General features: G+C 47.7%; 1 protein-coding gene across 8 annotated transcripts in view; it reads right to left on the reverse strand.

Annotated features, from left to right (window-relative positions):
* The window catches only part of MYO18A (myosin XVIIIA), a 148,506-nt gene that overhangs the window by 114,056 nt on the left and 12,377 nt on the right, over window positions 1-22,073 (reverse strand). The window lies entirely within an intron of this gene.

Raw genomic sequence — 22,073 nt, forward strand, 5'->3', positions numbered from 1 at the left:
CTGTGAGGACCAATGCAGTCAGATGACCTAGAGGTTGGTCACCTAGGAATCAGTCCAGATTACATCCCTAAGGACTCTCATGTCTGATTCTCCCAGTAGGTCAGGACCCTTATCACGCCTCCCCTGACGGGTCCCAGCTGTGGAGGATTTCCTCCCTCACTCCTGGGGATTTCCAAACTCCCTCTGCACCCACCCGCCCTGGAATGGGGCCCGAAGCCAGGAAACAGTGGGTTCCAGCCAGCCTTCAAGATCCTTTCCCAAAATCCACCACCCCTGACCCAAATTCCTCCTCTTTCCCTCCCATCCTCTCCTCCAAATCTCACCAAAACAAGCAGCCAATTTCAAGCCTGGAGAATCTCCTGAGAGTCATCCCCCACCCTTCCCATCCCACTCCACCATTGACTCAGAGAAAGAAAATGGTCCGTTGTTTTTGTTGATTTTTTTTCATATAAATGCCAGCTGCATTTCCACTAAGTGCCAGGAAAATGAAAAGTCAGTTTAAAGGGTGGCAAAAGGGGTTTATGTTAGACACAAAGAAAAAGTTCCTTTGTGTGAGGGCCAGGGTTAATTCCTGGAGGTGGCTGGGGGAATACCCCCTAGACCAGAGGCGTCGGATGCCTGGGGGTCACAAGCGGCCCACCAGTGCTACTAAACTAGATTCAAATGCAGTTGGAAAATATGTGACAAAATGAGTACAAATACAATGAAACATAGATAATAGTAATCTGTGGTTTTCTAAATCAACATGCAGCCTGCAGAAATTCTTATTGAAGGTTAGTGGCCCTGTTTCTATCTGAAACCCCATTGGATTTAAACTACTCCCAGGACACTTTGGAGGAAAAAAAATGTGCGCACTTGGCAAGGAGCCAATATGGTGCCTCCTGCATGGTAAGCTGATCGATCAATCAATCAATATTTATCAAGCCCCTCCTAAGTACCAGGCACTGTGTTAAGTACTAGGGATACAAAAAGGGGCAAAAAACAATTCCAGCCCTCAAGTAGCCTATAATCTAATGGGGAAGACATTATATATATATACATATATATACAAAGCAAATTATATGCAAGATAAACAGGAAATAATTCAAAGAGGGAAGGCACTGGAATGAAGAGGGGGTGGGGAAGGCTTTTGGCTGGGACTTAAAGGAAGCCAGGGAGGTCAGCATTCTGAGTGGAGGAGGGAAAATGTTCTGGGCCTAGAGGACAGCCAGAGAGAATTCCCAGAGCCTGGACATGGGGGGTCTCCTTCACGAAACAGCCAGGAGATTGGTATCGCTGAATGGAAGAGTATGTGTAAGATTAGAAACAACTATTTGTTGATATTATTGACCTCCAGATGGGCCTGACCAGGAGGACTTTTACCATTCAGTGAAATCCAATCCGAAAGTAAGCACAAAGCCTAGAGGGTAAGAAGGCTGGATCTGAAGCCAGGGGACCTCTGCTGAATGAGGCATTTCACCTTTCTTCGCCTCAGTTTCCCATCTGTAAAATGAGGGGGACTGAACCAGGCTGGAAGCCTCTGAGGTAGCTCTAAGATCCAGAATCAGGCAGAAGAGAAGTATCCATCCATTCCAGCAGCCTGGCAGTTACATATTTGCCAGCCTGGCCAAATTCACTGGGGCATGTGAGTGCACGTTTATTTACAAGGCTGGGTTAAAGACATGCCTCCATGGCGGGGGAGCCATCCCAACAGCAGGCACAGGTCCAGCAGCCTGGCTGGCTCTGGGGTACCAGGATTCTACAGGAGCTGATGAAGGGATTTAGAGGGAACAAACATTTTCTCTCCTCTAAATGGTAAGAAAACATCAACCTCCCCACGTGAACTCCAGAGCTGCATGTGGGTACAAAACCCTCTTCCTTCCTGGGCACTTGGCAGGGGCTGTCCACAAACAGCAAAGTCATGCTAAAAGTCTTGGCTGAGCCCTGAACCAGAGCCCCCATTAAGACCCACTACTGGTGCTTCAGAATACTCTCTTAGCTCGAGGATGTGACCTTGGGAATCCCAGGTCCCAGAAAGAGGCCAGAGAAGAGGGCAACAGCCAAGACAACCCATTACTCATCTGGAAGCCAAGCATAGTTGAGTGAAAGGCAGAAAGGAGGAGTTTGAAATGCAGTACCCTGGGGCATCCCTGCCCTGGGAGACAGACAGCTCTCTCACTGTGGGCTCATGGCACAATCGTTTCTTGTGTCACTGGACGTCCTGTCTGTCCGAGGCAGGGATGGCTAAAATGTCTGGAATGTGGCACCCTCAGGGCCACAAGAGGCCTCCCCCATCTAGACCCACCAACCACAAGCCCTCCTGGAGAGAGACACGCCATGGCCAGCTAAGCTTCCCTAACCCTAGAGGGCTGCTATTCAGACCAAAATGACATCATAATGCTGGGGTCAATGTACAGGGTGTTCAACTATGGTCGATCAGCCAAGTACGAGCTCAGAAGCCTCCCTATTCCTAGCTAGACACCAGGCAGCTGACCCTAGAACCCCACCCCCACCCCGGGCTGAATTCCTAGCTGCTCCACAGCAAAGAGGGCAGCAGTGGGGCCGCGGAAGACAGAGGGGTTCGGACTGTAATGAGAACCATCATCTGCAGATAGGCTTTCTTCTCAGCAACACCAGGGGAACTGGGAATACAAGTTATAACACCTCTGTTGGACTGACAGGTGGAGTGGATAGAGCTGCCCTTAAAACCACAAGGACTCAAGTCTCCAACCCAGCCTAGGCAAATGACTTCCACCTCTCAGGAGCCTAAGTTGCAAAGGGAGTGTTGACCTGCATTGGTGGAGGGATTTTCCTGACCTGGGAACTCTTTAGACCAAATGAAATCACTGGTCTGGCCCCTCTCCTTTCCCTTTCCAGATGAAACTAAGGCTGATCCATGGTTACAGGGCTGGGAACAGGTCGGTTGGCACTTTAGTTCAGATCCTTCTAATTCCAATGTCTCTCAGCCTCTTAAGGGAGGATCCAGGTCTAAGGAGATCCTGGCAACATTGTAACAACATTGTAACAAGGCTGTGCTGGGGAGTCTGCTAGGCTTGAGGAATGGATGGGTCACACTTGACCATATTCTAAGGTTGGCCTCCCACAGCTCGGGGTGGGCTGCTGCTGCCAGGCTTTCTCTCCCTCCAATCTCCCCCCACCCCCCATCTCTATGTCTGCTGGACCAGCTCTCACTGATTCCCCACCTCCTCCTTCATCAGCAAATTCCATAACAAAGACCCTGTTATAATTCAGTAGAAATATACTGCTACAGTTCGAAAATCAGAACAGGACAGAGGGGACTGGGGGGAGGGGGACATATGATGGACAGGGCAAAAGAGAGCTGGGGACTAGAAAGGGAAGAAGCTAGACTAGCCCTAGCTCTGGAAATTGCATGCCTCTAGTCAACTCACTTAAACTCTTTGGGTCTCAGTTTCCTTCTCTGTAAAAGGAGGAGAGCTGGATTATATAGCCTCCGAGGTCCCTTCCTGCACTAGACACTTACTACCTCAGCAACCATGTGCAAGTCAGTGAACCTTTCTGTGCCTCAGTTTCCTCATTTGTAAAACAAGGAGGTTGGCCTCTAAGTTCCCTTTCTCTAGCTTCAAACCTATAACCCCAGGATCAATGCTTCCATATTGAGTGACGATTCCAATTGTGGGTCCAGGACCCAGATTTCCAGGCTAGGGAGAGGCTAAGGTCAAACAATGATTCTTAATTATTCAGACCACCAAGCACTCTTGCCTCAAAGCAGTGAGCAGGCCCACCAGGGTCCAGGGGTGAGGAATCTGCGGCTCAAAGCTATGTGGTCTTCTAGGTCCTCAGGTGCAGCCTTTTGACTGATTTCAAGTTTTACAGAATAAATCCTTTTATTATAGAGATCTGTTTTGGGAAGTTTGGATTCAGTCAAAAGGTAGAATTTGAAAACCTAGTGGGCCACATGTGGCCTCGGGCCGCAGGTTCCCCACCTGTTCTGGTAGTTCAATCCATGCCTGTAAATCTGGGGAGTCCAGACAAGCAATCTTGGGGAGCCAAGGGCTTGCCTATCAGTCTGGAGCTCCCCCCCACCTCCTGGTCCTTCCTTTGCTGGTGGGCAGAGAGGGTTGCTCAAGGTCCCGTAGTCTTTGCTTTCAACCAGTTCCATGGTGACAACGCAACTGTTTCCATGGTGACAGAGAGAGATGCAGCATTTGGACCATGGGGAGAAAGAGGGACAATAGGAGAAGAGTCCTAAGCAGCTCGGGTAGTGGCCAGGAGGCCCCAGCCTTCTGTCTCTCCCTCTGCCACAGAGATTGGAGCCGTCTTCACCCAAAGGGTACAGTCCTTGGTGGGGAAACCACAACGCCTGCTCCAGGGCTGAAAAATGATTGGGGTGGTCATGAGATCATATCCCTTCATTTTACAGAAAAGAAAAATGAGTTACATAGGCAGTATATAGCAAAGACAAAATTTGAACCCAGGCCCTTGGACTCCAAATTCAATCTTTCCATTGCATCACAGCACCATGGAGAGGGTTATGAGAAGTCACAGGATAACAGACCTACACTGTGAAGCCATGTAGTGCAATCTACTTCATTTTATAGATGAGAAAACCAAGGAACAGGGAGATTAAGTTAAAAATAATCATAATAATAGCTAGCACTGATGTATCAGTTTAAGGTTTGCACATTTTATAAATATCTCATTTTATCCTCACAACAGCCCTGAGAAGTGGATGCTATTTTTATCCTCACTTTACAAATGAGGAAACTGAGTCATGGAGGTTAAGTGACTTGCCCAAGGTCACCCAGCTAGTAAGTGTCTGAGGCTGGATTCAAACTCAGGTCCTTCCCAAGTCCAGGACCAGCTGCTCTATCCACTGCACCACCCAGCTGGCCCACGGATTTAAACCTGGGTCATCCATTCTCAAAGTCCAGCAAGCCAAGTTGCCTTTCAGATCATGCCCACTCTCTTCCTGTCTCTCACTAACTTCTCTCTGCCCTCTCTCCTTCCCCTGCCCCTGACATTTTCACTGACTTAAGACAGTCACAGATGTAGAGCTGAAAGGACCCTCAGAGGTCTCCCCCATTTTACAGAGGAGCAAATAAAGGTACAGAGATTTTAAGCGATTTCCAGTCCAGACTCTTCATTTTATAGGTAAAGAAACTGAGACCCAGAGGTCAGTGACTTGTCCAAGGTTACCTGGCAATAAGTGGCAGAGGACCCTCCAAATAGCCCATCTCATTCCTTCCTGCCCCCCTCACTTGCCATACAGAGCTGAGAGCATGCAGAGGTCACAGGGACCTGGAAATGGGGAAATTGCGCTGCCCAGAGCATCCAGGCAGTGAGAGGAGGAGGGGATATGGCTGCTCCCCAAAGTCTCCTGGTCCAGGGGATTTTTCAGTCCCCAGAAGCAAAACCATTGAGTTCATCCACAGCCCGCCCCCTCCTCCTTGACAGCCTTCGCTTCTCTCCCACTGCTCCTGACTTTACCCTGGTGCCAAGTACACATGGGCTCCACCAGGCCCTTTCAGGATGTCCTCTATTTGCCCTATGCTACCCAGGAGGGATGCAAGATTGTGCCAGGATCCTGGGGCAAAACACAAACAGGCAAGCGAGGATCAGTTTGTGCAGCTAAGGAGGCAGACAGGCAGGAGATGCCAGCCAGGGTACCTCCAAACACCCGACCTAGAAGGATTTCTGCCGACCAAGGAAACAGTGCTTGTCCTGAAGTCACTGTTTCAGCAGTCAGTTCTACGGGCTAAGCAATAAATCAGCATGACATGCTGACCATGTACGAGGCAGTGGATGGAGTGGTGGGCCAGAGTCAGCAAGACCTGAGTTCAAATCCAGTCTCAGACACTTACTAGTTGGGTGAGCTTGGGCAAGTCACTTAACCTATGTTTGCCTTGATCCACTAAAGAAGGAAATGACCAACCATTCCAGTATCCTTGCCAAGAAAAGCCCAGGGACAACTGGCATGCCAAGGGCCCACAGGGTCACCAAGAGTCAGATATAATCCAACAGCTGAGCTATAATGCAGGAAGGGGAATGACCCTGATAACAATGCTGGCAAGGCAGACTGTTGAGGGACCAAGCACAACGGAGGCAGGGCAGGGGAAAGGAGGATGGCCCCACCCTAGGATTCGGCTCAAGGAAAAGCCTTAAAATACTTGCCCCTGGCAGATCTCTGGGCAGTTCTGCAGGCACCTGGCACCTGTGTTAGGAGAGTACTCTGACACCAGTACAGGCTGAGCAGGAATCAGGGTGCTCTCTAGGCTGCCTGATCCTATCCAAACACCAACAACTCGTGCCTTCTGCAGAGGGTTTTAAGACTTATCAAATGCTTTCTTCACTACCCTTTACTACCCTACAAGGAAGGCAATGTGGGGGCTGCTGTCTTCTTACTGATGAGGAAACTGAGGTTCAGAGGTGAGATGATCTGCCCAGGGTCACACAATGAGGGTCAGAGCCAGAATGCCAACCCCAGACATCTGACCCCAAGGATTCCCTGACATTGACTCTATCACCCTGCCCCACTTATGGTCTACACAATGGTCAGCAATCAACCTGGGCCTGTCTATGGTCCAGGAGCTTTTGTTTAGGACTATCAATCTAGGGCTGCAAGGGACCCCCGATGGAGCCCATCTAGTCTAACCCCATCTACTTCATTTTGTAGGTCAGGAATTCAGCGACTTGCAGTATCACACAGTGGCAACTAACACATCTGGGATTCAAACTTAGGTCTCTCTCTCCAAAACATGTGGTGTTGTTGTGGTCTTAGTCATAGTCATAGTGGTGGTGGTGGTAGTAGTAGTAGTGGTAGTGGTGGTGGTGGTGGTAGTAGTGGCAGTAGTAGCAGTAGTGGTGGTGGTGGTGGTGGTAATTGTAGTGGTAGTAGTGGTGGTAGTAGTGGTGGTAGCAGTAGTAGTAGTAGTAGTAGTAGTATAATGATATTAATGAGAATAACAACATAATAACAGTGATTCAGAGTTTATAAATCAAATTTGTTGTGAAGATCAAATAAGTTAACCAATAGAAAGTGTTTTGCAAACCTTAAAACAATAAATATTGTCATTGTTAGCCCCAGATGAGGAAATTGAGGCAAACAGGGCTAAGTGACTTGCCCAGGCTCACATGGCTAGTAAGTGCCTAAGGCTGGATCTGATCTCAGGGCCCATTGCTCTCTCTGCTACCACAGCATCTCCTCTCTAGGGTCAGATTAGTGCAAACAATGAATCCACTATTCATGACTGCCTTATTAGAATTCAGCACTGCATATTTCCATTAGGTTGGAACCAATTACTATTATGACAGTGATAATCAATAAAAATAGTAGTAGCAAATTACTGTATTTTACCTATTTATACCTCTGAATAGTATGAATTCAAATAGATGCATCCCTGTTAGGGGATTCCTTATCCACACTAATCGGAGACCAGGCTGTTGCCCCCAGCACTGGCACAGAGGGGGCTCTGTTATCCGACTCTGACGATATCATGCTTTGGGTCCTACTGAGCCTAGTCTTTCCCTCTGGAAGGCTCTGGCCTCTTCTTGATGCCCTTGCTAACCTTTCTCTCACCACTGCAAATGGCCACGTGCTCTTGGGCTAGTAGATCTGAATAGGAACCTCACTGCTTACAGCCTGGTGTGGGGAGGCAGCCCAGTCAGCGCATTCCATGTAAGAGCAGCCTTTCCGGCATGGCATGCGGGCCCCCAGCATCCACCTGGTCTGCCAGGCAGTGAAGCCAGAGAAGGAAAGAGTGAATCACCTCCACACCCACTGAGAGGAAGTGCCTACCGAGGGAGGGAGGGGCTGGTGAGTCAGATGAGGGGGCAAAGGGCATAGTGTGCCAAGAAGACAATTAAGAAAGGAACCAGCCTTCAGTCCATCATGGCACACCTTTCTAAAGCCTCAGAATTAAAAAGTCCTTTTCTCATCACAAACTCTGAAAGGTAGATAGATGTTCCCATTTTAGAGGTGAGAAAACTGATGCTCTGAGAGATCAAGCAATTTGCCCAGGATCACATAATCTGATAATTATCAGAGGTGGGACCACAGGATCTTAGATTTAGAGCTAGAAGGGACATAGAAAATGGAAGTCTTTAGATAAAGTGTAAGTGACTTTTCCAAGGTCACACAGCTATTAAGTGTCTGAGGCTGGATTTGAACTCAGATCTTGATTCCAAGGGCAGCACTCACAGGATCACAGACTCAGAGCTGGAAGAGATCTCAGAGGTCAACTTATCCCCATCATTTTACCTCATTTTGCAAGTGAAGAAACAAAGGCCCAAAAGGCGAAATGACCTGATCCAAGGCTGTACAAGTAGTAAGCCCCAGAGGCAGGCTAATAGTGAACATTTACACAGTACTCCAAGGTTTATAAAGCACTTTACAAACATTATCTCATTTGATCCTCAACAACCCTAAGCAACAGGTGTTATTATTATCCCCATTCCACAGAGGAGAAAACTAAGGCAGACAGAGGGTTAAGTGACTTGCCCAAGGTTATATAACTCCTAAGTAGATATGAGGCTGAATTTGAACTCAGGTCTTCCTGACTTTAACCACTGCATCACTGAGCAGCCGCTATAATAATATGGAGCATTTATAAAGGGGCAGCTACGTGGGTCAGTTCATGGAGCACCAGGTCTGGAGTCAGTAAGACTGATTTTCTTGAGTTCAAATCCAGCCTCAGACACTTACTAGCTGTGTGACCCTGGGCAAGTCACTTTACCCTGTTTGCCTCAGTTTTCTCATCTGTCAAATGAGCTGGAGAAGGAAATGGCAAACTCGTCCAGTATCTTTGCCAAGAAAACCCCAAATGGGGGTCACAGAAAGTCTGACACAACTGAACAACATTTAGACAGTGCTTTCAGGTTTTCAAAGCACTTCACTTATATCATCTGATCTTCACAACAACCCTGTTAGGTAGGCACTATTATCATCATCCCCATTTTATGGAAGAGGAAACTGAGGTGAGGAGAGGGAGACTTGTCCAGGGTCACACAGTGAGAAGAGTCAGAACTTAATACCTCAACTGATGTGCCTAGTCCTTCTCATATCGCTGAGGCAGGACACACAGTCAGAGCTTCCTGACTTAAGTCCAACACTATCCACCAGGACTCCTGGCTAGCAGGATTTGACTGTGGAACCTGTGATGATGCTCTGCATGGTGTCCACACTATGTCAGCTCTCTGAAACAGCGCCAGCTTGCCATCTGTCCAGTGAGGCCTTGGTAGAGCGAGACTACGTTTCTAGGCATCAGGAGTGGTGCATAGACCCCTTTGCTCCTCCTCTTTCAGAATCCACAGCCTGGAGGAGCTCTAGTCCCCCAACTCTCCTTGCCACTGTGACAGCTCACACCTGGAGCCCTGAAATTCTCAGCTACCCAACCCTGAATCTGGCCGAGTTTGCTCCTAGTCTGCCTGTTAGCGGGGAATGAGAGCTGAAACAGAGGCACCCACACACAGAAGTGATGAGCTGTCTCTCTCCTCCCTATCACACCCCCTGCCTGCCCAGGAGCTGTCCCCAGTCTCCAGCTGTAATCTGTTGCTCTGGCTGGGAAAAATCATTGCTGCACAGATTCCCATCTTCCAACATTCCAATACAAAGACGGCAGGGGGAGGAAGGAAGCAGCAGCCCCTGCCCCACCACATTCCACCCCCTCCAGGACCCAAAGCCAAGAAGGGAAGCACATTCCTCTCTCATCCCTAGGGACCAGATGCTCAGAACTGTGGCCCATTCCCCCAAATCTGCCTCCTTCTTCAACAGAGATGCCTCTGGGACTAGACAAGGGGAATGGACATGGGGTGGTGGAGGGGAGTACACAGGAGATCCCTCCAGGGAACTCATTCTTTCACAGACCTGCCTCTCACAAGCAGGCTTGAATAGGATGGGTTCCTTCCCCCAACCAAATCCCATTCCAGTGAACCCAACTCACCCCCCCCCAAACAAATCCCCCTTCCAAAAAGTCAGAGAAAGCAGGACATGACCACAAGCTATAGACAGGACCAAAACAAATTGGGGGTGGGAGAGATTTAGAAGATGAACTGAGTTTATTCCCAAGAATTAAAGGGATGGGGAGAACCTGTAGGAAGGAGATCCAGAAGAGAGAAGACTATCTCTGCTTTAGAAGAGACATGAATGAAGACTACCTCCCTCTTTCCCTGACTTACTAGCTGGTTGACATGGAGAAGCCATTGAGTTTCTCTGACCCTCAGTCTCCTCGTCAAAAAAGTGCTTTGAAAATACCAGCTCTCATCATTATTCTCTCTCTCTCACCAACACAGTGTTAGGGATATATCTGAGACATACAATAATACAGGGAGAATCTTAGCACCAGGAGGAACTGCTAGGGAGGGGCAGGTCTAGGCTGGTACTAGGGTATAAAAGGTTACTAAGATGGAAAGTAGAGGCTTGTGGGATGTAGAACAGATTTATTCATTCAACAAATATTTATTGGACACAAAGTACCATGCTAGGTGACAGGTGGGATGTAAAAATGCATTAAGGTTTAAGTAGATTAGCCTTCAAAGAAATTACAATCAAATAAGAAAGAGAGAAAACACACACCAAGAGGTCATCACCTATGATCCTTGGTACTAGACTTAGGAGTCAAGAAAACTCAGATTCAAATCCTGCTTCAGACAATCCATTCACCAGATGACCCTGAAAAAATCAATCCACTTCTCTGGGCCTCATTTTCCTCATCTGTAAATTGAAGGAATTGACTGCTACGGCCTATTCCAGCTCTAAATCTATGATCCTATAAATCACTTGGCATCCATGGACTTCAGTTTCCCCATCTATAAAATGAGAGGGCTGGCACAGAGGTCCCTTTCAGCTCTATCATCCCATAATTCTCTTAGCCTCCTTGGGTCTCAATTTCCCCTTTTGTAAGATGAAAGTATTGGAGTTTCTGGCATAAGAACTCACTATTTAACAAAAACTGCTGGGAAAACTGGAAATTAGTATGGCAGAAACTAGGCATAGATCAACATCTTACACCCTATATCAAGAGAGTCAAAATGGGTACATGATTTAGATATAAAGGTTGATACTATAAGCAACCTAGAAGAGCAAAGAATACTTTACCTGTCAGATCTACAGAAAAGGGAAGAATTTATGACCAAACAAGAGATAGAGAACATTATAAAATGCAAAATGAACAATTTTGATTACATTAAATTGAAAAGTTTTTGCACAAAGACAATACAACCAAGATTAGAAAGGAAGCAGAAAGCTGGGAAACAATTTTTATAGCCAGTCAGTGTCTCGGATAAAGGTCTCATTTCTAAAATATGTAGAGAACTACGTCAAATTTATAAGAACATAAGTCATTCCCTAATTGATAAATAGTCAAAGGATATGAACAGGCAGTTTTCAGAGGAAGAAATTAAAGCTATCTAGAGTCATATGAAAAAATGCTCTAAATCACCATTGATTAGAGAGATGCAAATCAAAACAACTCTGAGGTACCACATCACACCTATCAGATAGGCTACCATGACGAAACAGGAAAATGATAAATGTTGGAGAAGATGTAGGAAAATTGGAATACTAATACATTGTTGGTGGAGTTGTGAACTGATTTAGCCATTCTGACAAACAATTTGGAATTATAAAACTGTGCATACCTTTTGATCCAGCAATACCATTTCTAAGTCTGTATTCCAAAGAGATCATAAAAATGGGAAAAGGACCTACATATACAAAAATATTTGTAACAGTTCTTTTTCTGGTGACCAAGAACTGAAAATCGAGGGGATGCCCATCAATTGGGGAATGATTGAACAAGTGGTGATATATGAACGTAACAGAATACAACTTTACTATAAGAAATGATGAGAAGGCAGACTTCAGAAAAATCTGAAAAGACTTATATGAACTGATGTTGAGTGAGGTGAGCAAACCAGGACACTGTATACAATAATAGCCACATTGTACAATGACTGACTTTGATAGACTTGGCTCTTCTCAACAATGCAAGGACCTAAGACAACTCCAAAAGATTCCTGATGGAAAATACTATCCGCATCCAAAGACAGAACTATGGAGTCTAAATGCAGATGGAAGCATACTATTTGCTCTCTTTTTTTGTTTTGTTTCTTGTCTCTTATGGTTCCTCCCATTGGATCTAATACTTTTTTACAACATGACTAATGTAAAAATTTAAAAAAAAAAAATGAAAGTGTTGGCCCAGTTTCCCTCTAAGCCCCTAATCTATGATCCCATGGCTCGCCTTGGTACCGAACCAGCTCTCTTAGGCAGATGTGAATTTCTCCTCTATTTATAAAGACGTCCAGAGAAGATCTCAATCTTGCTCATTCACCCATGCCTAGGCCTCCTAATCCTATTGACAAGATTTTATATATAGCTCATATGAACTCCTTCCTTTGCCATCCCGTCCTGTTTTCCGGTTCTCAGAAGAAACATGAAATGTTAGGACCACAAGAGACCTTAGGCATCCTGCTCAGTTCTGCCTCTTCATTTTCTAGAAAGTCAAGGAAGCAACCAAGACCTCAGCCTCCTCTCCACAGATGGAGGAAAACATTTATCCAACCAAAATGGGCCCCAAACTCAAGTCGGCCAGGTCTCTGACCTGACAGCTCCCCCTTTTATTTGGAGAGACCAACTCAACATTCTCTATGTTCCAAAGAAGCCTCCAGAGGGGAAGTGATTTGCTTAAGGTCACGCAGCTAATCAATCAATCAAAAGTTATTTATTAAGTGTCTACTACATGCAAGGAATTGTGCTAAGTACAAAGTCAAAAGAGAAAGCTCCTGCTTTTAAGTTTACATTCTGTAAAGGGAGAAAACATGTCCATATACAAATATACACAATACAAAGAAATACAAGGCAATCGGGGTTGGGGGAGGGAATGGGGGGAAGCCAGAGCAGCTGGGGAGGAGATCCTAGGGATATTTCCCCTCTGTCCTGTACCTGGCTAGGAGACTGAGATTTACAAACTAGTCCTCCCTACTGTCTTCCAATTGGAAGGGAGGGGAAGGGGAAAAGGAGGGAACGGGAAAAGGGCACTTTGAATAGAGGACCAGAGAAGAAACCAGGAAGGAGTCTCCAAGATGGCGGGCTCAGTCAGAGAGTCTTGACAAGAAGGCAGCTGATGAGTAGGAAGAAGACGAGCCTGGAGGAGGAGAGACCCAGAGCTGGGGCATCTAGCTCAAATGCTGTCTAAGCCTTATTTTCACTTTTACTCCATGGATTTGCATTTCCTTCAGATCCAAGAACCAGAGCCAAGGCCGTAGAGGGGACCAAAGCTTAGGGAAATCAACAAGCACTCATTATGTACCTACTATGTGTTGACACTGCAAAAAATAAAATAAAACAGTCCCAGCCCTCAAGAGGCTTACCTTAAAAATTAATAATAATCCAGGATTGGGACTGATATTCTAATGGGGAAAACAACATGTACACATCCAAGTAGATTCAAAATAAATCCAGGGTTATTTGTAGTTAGGGCAATCAGGAAGGGTCTCATGGAGAAGGTGGAATTCTAGATGAGCCTGAAGTTCAGACTTGGGTTCTAATCCCAGGTCTAGTTGTTACTCCCTGTACAAGCAGTCATTCACCTCACTTTCCCTCCCCATAAAAGGAGAGGGTTGGATTAATCAAGTCCTTTGAGCTCTGACTCCTACAAATCTACAAGGTCTAGAAAAGTAACTCAATTCCCAGGGACTTACTGGTAAAAATGGGAACAGTCCCCAGAGCCAGGTTTTCTCCTTTTTTCCAGGGCACCCTGCATCCCTAAAGAACCCAGACCCCAGGATTGTGCTCTCTCTGCCCAAAATAAGTGGGCTAAGAAGGATGAAGTTCTTAACCTGGTTTGGGTCCTGGACCCCTAGGGCCCAGCCTGGGGAAGCCTGAGAACCCCTTTTCAGAAGGAGGTTTTTAAATACACAAGATAAAATACATAGGCTTATGAGGGAAAGTAATTATACTGAAATCCAGTTATCAAAATAGTTTTCAAAAGGAGTTCACAGACTCAGGATTAAGAATCCCTGGGTTAAAAGCAGTTCCTTGCCTGGGTTCTTAGGGGAGGCAGGGGCTTGCAGAAGGGGCAGATGGAGGCAGGGGGAGGGACCATGTGGAACAAGGTCAAGGCTGCTACTGAGGTCTCTACTTCCTCCCCAAGCACTGAAGAAAACATTTCCCTGACCAAAATGGGGCCCCAAACCAAAGAAAACCAGGAATCCTAGCTGCCTCACACCATCCCTTTTATTTAAATAGAACAACACAACCTTCTCCAAGCACAACACCCTCCAGCCCCAACCACAAGGAGTCCAGGACAGGGGTGAGCCTGGGCAAAGCTCACCTCCTTCTCAGCATGCCATGAGATGTCAGGGTGGGAAGCAAGGGCCCTGCCCATGGGCTGGGGCCTGACATCAGGCCCACCCCTCCTTCACACACACACACACACACACACACACACACACACACACACACACACTCATACACACTCACACACACACTTACTTACACACACACACTCATACACACTCACACTCTGGAGTATCAGTCCCTCTCCTGCCCAAACCCCCTACCCCATCCAACCCCTGCCTGGTCACTCCTTCCCTACATGCTCCCCTTCCCTCCACTAAAGGTGGGTTTTGGGTTGGGTTTTTTCTTTTTTGGGGGGTTGGGGGGGAGTCAGACTCAGTGCAGAGGGGTAGCCCAAGCCCTGTTGGCAGGAGAAACGCGTGCTTGTGGTTTCTGGGAAACACTGCAGCGATTTGCAGCATTTTTAAAATACTTGCCTTCCCACCCCCCCAAGCCCAGGCCTTTGCATATCTGGTATTTTCCAGAACCATTTCAATGTAAATAAAGGAGATTAGGAGGGAACAGAGGGTAGGGTTGCCCAGGGGACGTTGGGAGCAAACCACAGTGGGTACACTATCCACTATCGGGGAGCAGGGACAGAGGTCAGACCAGATCCCCAGGCTGAGTTGAAGCCCAACCCCCATGCTGCGGCTCCCAACAGGGCTAGCCAACAGAACCACTGTTCCAGGCTCACTCCTGCCCAGCCAGGTCCGGTGCTGGGCACTGTGCCCACCACCCACAGCCTGAGCTGCCAGGGGTTCTCGGTTCAGTCACAGTCAGGGGCAGTGGCTCTGAAAGGGATGTAGAGGAGATAAAGCTAGAAAGAACACAGGCAAGCATGCCTGTCAGACACCCCCTCCACCTTCACTACTGAGATAAATGCTTGGCAATGCTCCCGATGGTCAGTTATGACAAACTTCATGCCTTCAATATATCTCCCCAAGTCTGACTAACTACTGGCAGTCAGTAAAAGCTGGATTCAAATCCTGTCTCATTCATTTACTAGCTATATGACCCTGGCCAAGTCACTTAACTTCTCTGTTCCTCAGTTTCCTCATTTAAATTACAAATGAAGGAGTCTGCACTGGATGACCTCTAAGGTGGGGGGGGGAGGGCAGCTCTAAAATCTAGGATCCTTTGACCTTTCCACCCACCCACCCACCTACCAAAAGGACTTCCCAAACTCTCCCCCCTCTCCACTGGGAGGCTGGGCCCTGAGCCCCCAATTCCCAGTTTGCACACTAGACCTCTCCATGCCAGAGGTGCCTGGAGCTTTGGCACAAGATATGCCTAAAATTTCCTGTTTAAAAAAAAAAATCCGAGGTTCATTTGGAGTTAAATTAGGAACAGAAGCATTCCAAAGTGCTGAGACTACTACAGCACCCAACCCGTTAGACTAGGGAGCCATTAGGAATCTCCCCCCATCCCCTCAACTGCCAAGCACCCTGAACCTCCTACCTGGGTGAGCTGGAGAAGATGTGACCCTCCCCCATTCAGAAATTCTGCTGGATGTCACTTTTTAACAGCACCAATGTGCCCCAATGCTCCTGTGAAACCTTAAGTACCTGGGCACCTAGGTACCTGGAAAAGCCCATTAGGGTAAGAAGCCTTGGAACCACTCCCATCCCTTCCCAGAAATAAGCACCTGTAGGGCTTTCATCAGAAAGCCTAGAGGCAAAAAGAATGGGAGAACAAGGACACTGAAGGGTACTGCTTAGGGAACTCTACCTGAGCCCCACCCCCACCTGCCTTCTTTTCTAGAGCCAAAGGGAAAAAAAAAAATCAGCACATTTCCTGTATGCCCATGAGCAAGTCTGTTCACTTTTCTGGGACTCAGTTTCCTACTCTGTAAAATGTGAGGGTTAGACCAGGGGATGTCGAAGGTCACTTCCAGCTCTAAATCTGGGATCTAAGAGCAGGAGCTCCAGAAGTTCTGGAGTGGGGGGAAAGGGGGAAGGGGGAAGGGAAGGAGAAGGAGGCAGTGGGAGGTATTCTGATAAGATTTGACCCTCCAATCAGAAGGCAAGGAAAGGTACCGGTTATAGGTGAGTCAGGCTCAGCTCCTCCCAGAGTGACTTTCTCTCTTTGGGCCTGGCACCTTGCCTGAGCCTCCTGGAATGACCAGGGAGGCCAAGGAAGCAGGCAAGCCTTAACTGCTGGTAGACAGGGCACCCAGGAGGCCAGGCCTGCTGGTCAGACTCATCCCCTTACCCCTATGGGAGGCTGAGGGTCTGCCTCAGCTCCTCCACTCCACGGCAGCAGGATATCTTCCAGGATAGACCTTGGCAGGACAAAAATAGGAAGAAACAGTACGCTGCCTCCTCCTCCCCTCCAGAACCGCCACTGCTGGAGCCTGGCTTAGGTGACCTTCTATCCCTGCTCTCTCTAGCCTCAGGTTTCCATCTACAACAAAGCCTTAGAAGAAGGAACTTCATACAACTCTTATGGATCTTCACCTGAACAGTGTCCACTCCAGTCTCACTATATTAAGAAAGCTCAAGCTTCTGAGTCAGAACTGTAACTAAGGAGGGCCAATGGAACCTTGTCCCAGAGCACTGAAGCACAGAGGGTCCTGAAGGTACTTGTATTCCTTCAGAAGATGGAAACAAGTGAGCAAGACAGCCCTCCACAGGCTTCTTTCTGGCCCAGTCTGACTTCCTGACTTCCCTGGGGGCAATTATGCCCTCCACAGGACCAGCCTCAACACAGGGTAGGGCTGGCACCCTGGGGTTTCTCTCTTTACAAGGACTTGAGTCTGGAAAGGGTAAGGGTTTTCTCCCTGGCCTCAAATTGAATCTATCTAAAAAAAATTGACTCAAAAGAATGCTCCAAATCACCAATAAAAAGGAAGATGCAAATCACCTCACAACCAGAAAATTGGCAAAGTTGGCAAAAGATGGGAGTGGTCAATGTCAGAGAGGTTGTGGAAAGAAAGGCACACTAGTGCATTGTTGGTAGAACTGTAAATTAGTACAACCATTTTAGAAATCAATTTGGAATTATGAAAATACAAATTTTCCCAGAGATTCTACAACTAGAGATTTGCCCCAATGAGGTGACTGATTTTTTTTTTTAGGCCTCATATAATAATATCTGGAGCAGCATTTTTTTTTACGGTAGCAAAGAACTCAAACAAAGTAGATGCCCATTGATTGGGGAATGGCCAGACAAACTATCTGCTATGTTAACTGAAACAATAGATATGACAAATACCCAAGTGTGTGTTTACCCTTCCTTGCCAAAGAAGACCACGCCATCGGAGGAATGATGACATGACTTGCACTTGACTTTGTTTTTGAGTGAGGGAGGGCTGTGCAGGTCACCAGCCTCACTTCTCCTCCAGAGCCATCTGAATCCAGTGACCAGATATTCATCAGGATGACTGGAGATGACCCAGGATGAGGCAATTGGGGTTAAGTGACTTGCCCAAAGTTACACAGTTAGCGAGAGTCAAGCGTCTGAGGTGAGATTTGAACTCAGGTCCTCCTGACTCCTGCCCTGGTGCTCTATCCAGTGCACCACCTAGCTGCCCCTATGATGAATAAAGAGAAACAAGGAAAGACTTATGGAAACTGAAATAAGCTAAGCCAGGAAAACCAGATGCATAAGGATGACCCTAAAGCAGATGGACGACCATCGGGAAACAAGAAAAGATAGAGACTGCAGAATTTCAAGGACCAAGTGTGGCCCCAAAGGCCACTGGAGAAGGCACTTCCCTCCACTGTGGCACAGGTGGGGGGCTCACATAATAATAATAGCTAACATCTAAATAGCCCCTACTATGTGCCTGGCACTACAAAGCTTTACATTTGATCCTCACAACAACTCTGAAGGGTAGGTGCTGTTCTGACCTTCATTTGACAGATGAGGAAACTGAGGCAGACAGAGGTTAAGTGGCTTGCCCAAGGTCACACAGTTAATAAGTGTCTGAGGCTGGATTAGAACTTATGTCTTCCTGACTTCAAGCCTGATTCTAACCACTATGTCATCTAGCTGTGTTCCCCACAGGTAGGTAACGTTGCCTATAGTGTAAAATTTTTTCAGTTTGCTGGGAATTTTTTCCCTTCTTTTTAAAAATCTTTTTGTTAGATGGGATGGCTCTCTGGAAGGAAAGGTAAGATAGGGGAGGGAGGGATGAAGGTAAGAAATCGAGGTTATAGAAAAACAAAAAATATCAACAAAAAATAATTTTTAAAAAATGTTGATTTGTGTTTAATAAGAATGTATGTGTAGAACCCATATAAGATTGCATGCCATGTCAGGGAGGAAGGGGAGAGGGAAGGGAAGAAAATTTAAGACTTACAGAAGTGATTGCTGAAAATTAAAAACAAATAAATTTTTTAAACAAGTTGATTTGCGGGTATTTGCCCTAGGGTTGAGAACCACAAGTCTGGGCTCTGAACAGTTACTACCACCCCCACCCCCCAGCTATAGATGTTCATAAAGCATCCTAAAGGCATTCTGGAAGGAGGAAGGTAATTTCAGTCAGGGATGGCACCTCCTCGCTTCTAGGCCTGTACAGCTTATATGGCTAGTCCCTGCTCCTGAATGGGCAGCGCAGAAGGGGAACAGACAAAGACAAAACCACTTTGGGTACACAGCAGCATAACCCTACCCCCAAGGATCTCCGAAGCAGAGAAAGAAAGAGCAGGTTTTCTACTCCTGGGCCATCTGGGCAGACTCGACAATAGCCTGAAATTCAGCTGTGGGTCAAAGGAAGGCAGAGCTGGGCAGGGGACTCCCTCCAGTCAGGCCCTGGGTGGCTGCCAGGAAGGGTCCCTGTGGGCTTCAGGAGTTATGGGGATGCTTCATTCAGAAGCCAGGCCCCTGATAGTCTAGGCACGACCCACAGTCGGGGAAGACTCTTATTCTTGGCAGAGAAATTACACTAGGTCTGCTGGGATGAAGAGGAGGAGCAGGAGCCCCACTCAGGGCCTACCAGGTGGTAGATGAGCTTGTCAGGGTCACCTGTCCCAACTCATCACCCTTCTAGGGGAATGCCTAGGACTCTCATGCCCAAAACCTGCCCAAGTGCCCACCCCCTCTCCCCTACCCAGCAGGAAGGATCCAGGATATTTTCTAGTTATAGAGACAGTGTGGTACATTGGAAAGATACAATAGATTAAAAGTCAGAGAAGCTGGGTTCAAACCCTGCTGAGACCTCAGGTAAGTTACTTAGCCTCAGTTTCTCATCTGTAAAAGGAGGAAGTGGGGTCTCAGAAGTCCTTTACAGCCCTATTTTTAGGATACTGTTCTTAGTGCTGTGACTTAAGGGCATGTGGTTTCACACGGCATCCTTCCCCAAGTTCTGCCTGCTCATCCACAGGCAGGAGCCACCTTGGGCACCAGCTGGCTCTGCCCTCCCCCCCAGGGGCCTCTTGCAAGCTGATGCTGCAGAGATATTCACCCTGGCTCCATGCCCACCTGCTCCTACACCACATCTTAAATTTCCCTGGAGATGGGAGGGTTTTTAAATTCCAGGCAGCTGTGATATGGCAAGGCAGTAAAGCTGGAAAATGGTGGATCATGGAGGAGACAGATTATGTGACCTGAGAATGCCAAGCTGTGCCCATTAACACTAAGGGGGAAAGCAGCAGCTCAGGACCTGCAGGGCACTGAGCTTTACAGCGCAGGGCAGGAAGGATGCTAGAATTACAGGCTTCAGAGGTCACCTACACCAGCCCTCTTCCTTTAACAGAAGAGGGAACTGAGGTCCAGGGAGCTGAAGTGACTTGACCAAAGTCATACAGGCAGGTCCTATGAACCTCTGCGCCTTTAGCAAGCTCCTTCCTCTCTCTGGGCCTCAGTTTCCTCGTCTTTAAAAATAATTTGATTGGATCACAGGGTCAGAGCTGGAATGGAGCTAGGAGCTCATTCTACAGATGAGGAACCTGAAGTCCAGAAACACGAAATGATTTGTCCAAGACTGTACCTGTGGGATTTGAACCCAGGTCTTTTGACTCCAAAACTAGGGATCTTTCTACTGGACCCCCCAAGCCAGGAGGCCAAGGTCACAGCCAGGCATCCTCATGAAGGTCAGAAATATCTTCTCCTATGAGCAAGACAGAACTCAGCTTGAAAACAGGGGTTTGGACAGACACCCATCATGGTTCTCCCTCTAGCTGTGCCATGGAGGAAGGAGGAAACCATGATTGGAGTGACTGAGCATCAGTCCTCATATTAAATCTAGGGCCATCTGAATCCTACCCTGGATTCCTCCATTCAAAGCAAGGTCATAAGATCTAGAGTTGGAAGGGGACTAAGAGGTCATTGAGTCTAACCTTCCCCCTTTTATAGTTCCAAGAAGATGAGGTGATTTACTCAGGGCTGGGAAGCTAGTTAAGTGTCTGAGGTGGGATTCGGAGTTTGCCTCTTCGATGATGCCCAGACTCCTCCCCACCCCATGCCTCTCACTGACTCCTCTCTCTGCCCTCTCCCCCCCCCACACTGGCAAACCTGCCCAAATTCCAGCATAGTCCAAAGTGGCAGAGGGAGCCTGGGCTAGTCCCAGGTCCCTAGGCAGTTCTGCATGAGGCTGTATCTACAGCCTCCCAGGCCTTGAGATCAACTGGCTGCCCTCGCCATCTGTTTCCTCTCCATGGAGAGAAAGCTGGGGTCTTGCCTCTCCCTGCTTCCTTACTGTTTCCTCCCACTCCCAAGCCCAGAAACATCTGCTGGTTCAATCAGGGTTCCGTGCTGAACTGTGGGCAGGTCACTGGAGGCTGATCCTAGAGAAGGACAGGCCAGGCTCAGGTCATTCTGTCTACTCCTCTGTCCCTGGGCCAAGGGCCCCAAAGCAGCCAAGAGGAATGGAGAATCCAAGATGCCTCTGCTATCGGGAAAGCTGAGCCTAACTGTCCCCATGCAAGGTCAGGCCACTTTCTCTAGGGCTGCCATAAGCTCAGCCTTCATTAAGCAGCCACGTCAGGCTGGGAAGCATCCTGGCTCCACAGGGAGGTTCAGAATACACAACACCCCAAGAGCCATCCTTAGCACCTCCTCAGAACACTGGCCTTTTCTCCTCCCAAAAGGCACTACAAAGACTCTTGGAGGAATGGAGGTATGTGGAAAAATGGAACAGATTTTAATGCCAGCACCTGTTAGCTGATACTTTCTCCACCATTGTTGTCCACTTGAGACACCTTCAGTCCTAGACAGCCACTCCCTCCCTGAGGTGTTGTGGGACAGTGTGGTACAGTGGGAAGAGGGCTGGCTTCAGAGGCAGAGGTTCAAATCCCAACTCTGCCACTTACTACCTGTGTGACTTTGAACAAGTCACTGAACCCCTCTCCGCCTCAGTTTCCTCATCTGTAAAATGAGGGGGTTGGACTAGGTGGCCCCTGAGGCCCCTTTCAGCGCCAGGTCCTCTTATCCTATGCCTCTCCCCAAATCACTGAGCCAGAAGATCCCACAGCCAAAACACTAAGATGTGAGAATGATTGCTTCTCATTTCTAACCATTTCTTTCCTCACAATAATCCTGAAGAAAAAATCTCAAGGCAGTCTTGGGAAAATGATTGTTCCCAGGTCTTGTGCTCAAAGAAGGCCAAAGACTTTGTCAGGGCGATGCAGCAGGACACGCTGAAGTCAAGGGATCTCCCCCACTAGACTGAGCCAGCCAACGTTATGGCTACTTCCCTGAGGAGGCTGCCTGTGGCACTGGCCAGGACTAGGCCTGATCTGTCCAGGGAATGCTAGGGCACATGCCCCAGCCCAGCAGATGCAGGGAAGATGCTGAGCCTGGAAGAAAGCCTATGAGTATCCCCAAGGAGGCTCTG

This window comes from Notamacropus eugenii, chromosome 2 (genome assembly GCF_028372415.1).
Source record: "Notamacropus eugenii isolate mMacEug1 chromosome 2, mMacEug1.pri_v2, whole genome shotgun sequence".
Lineage (NCBI taxonomy): Eukaryota > Metazoa > Chordata > Mammalia > Diprotodontia > Macropodidae > Notamacropus > Notamacropus eugenii.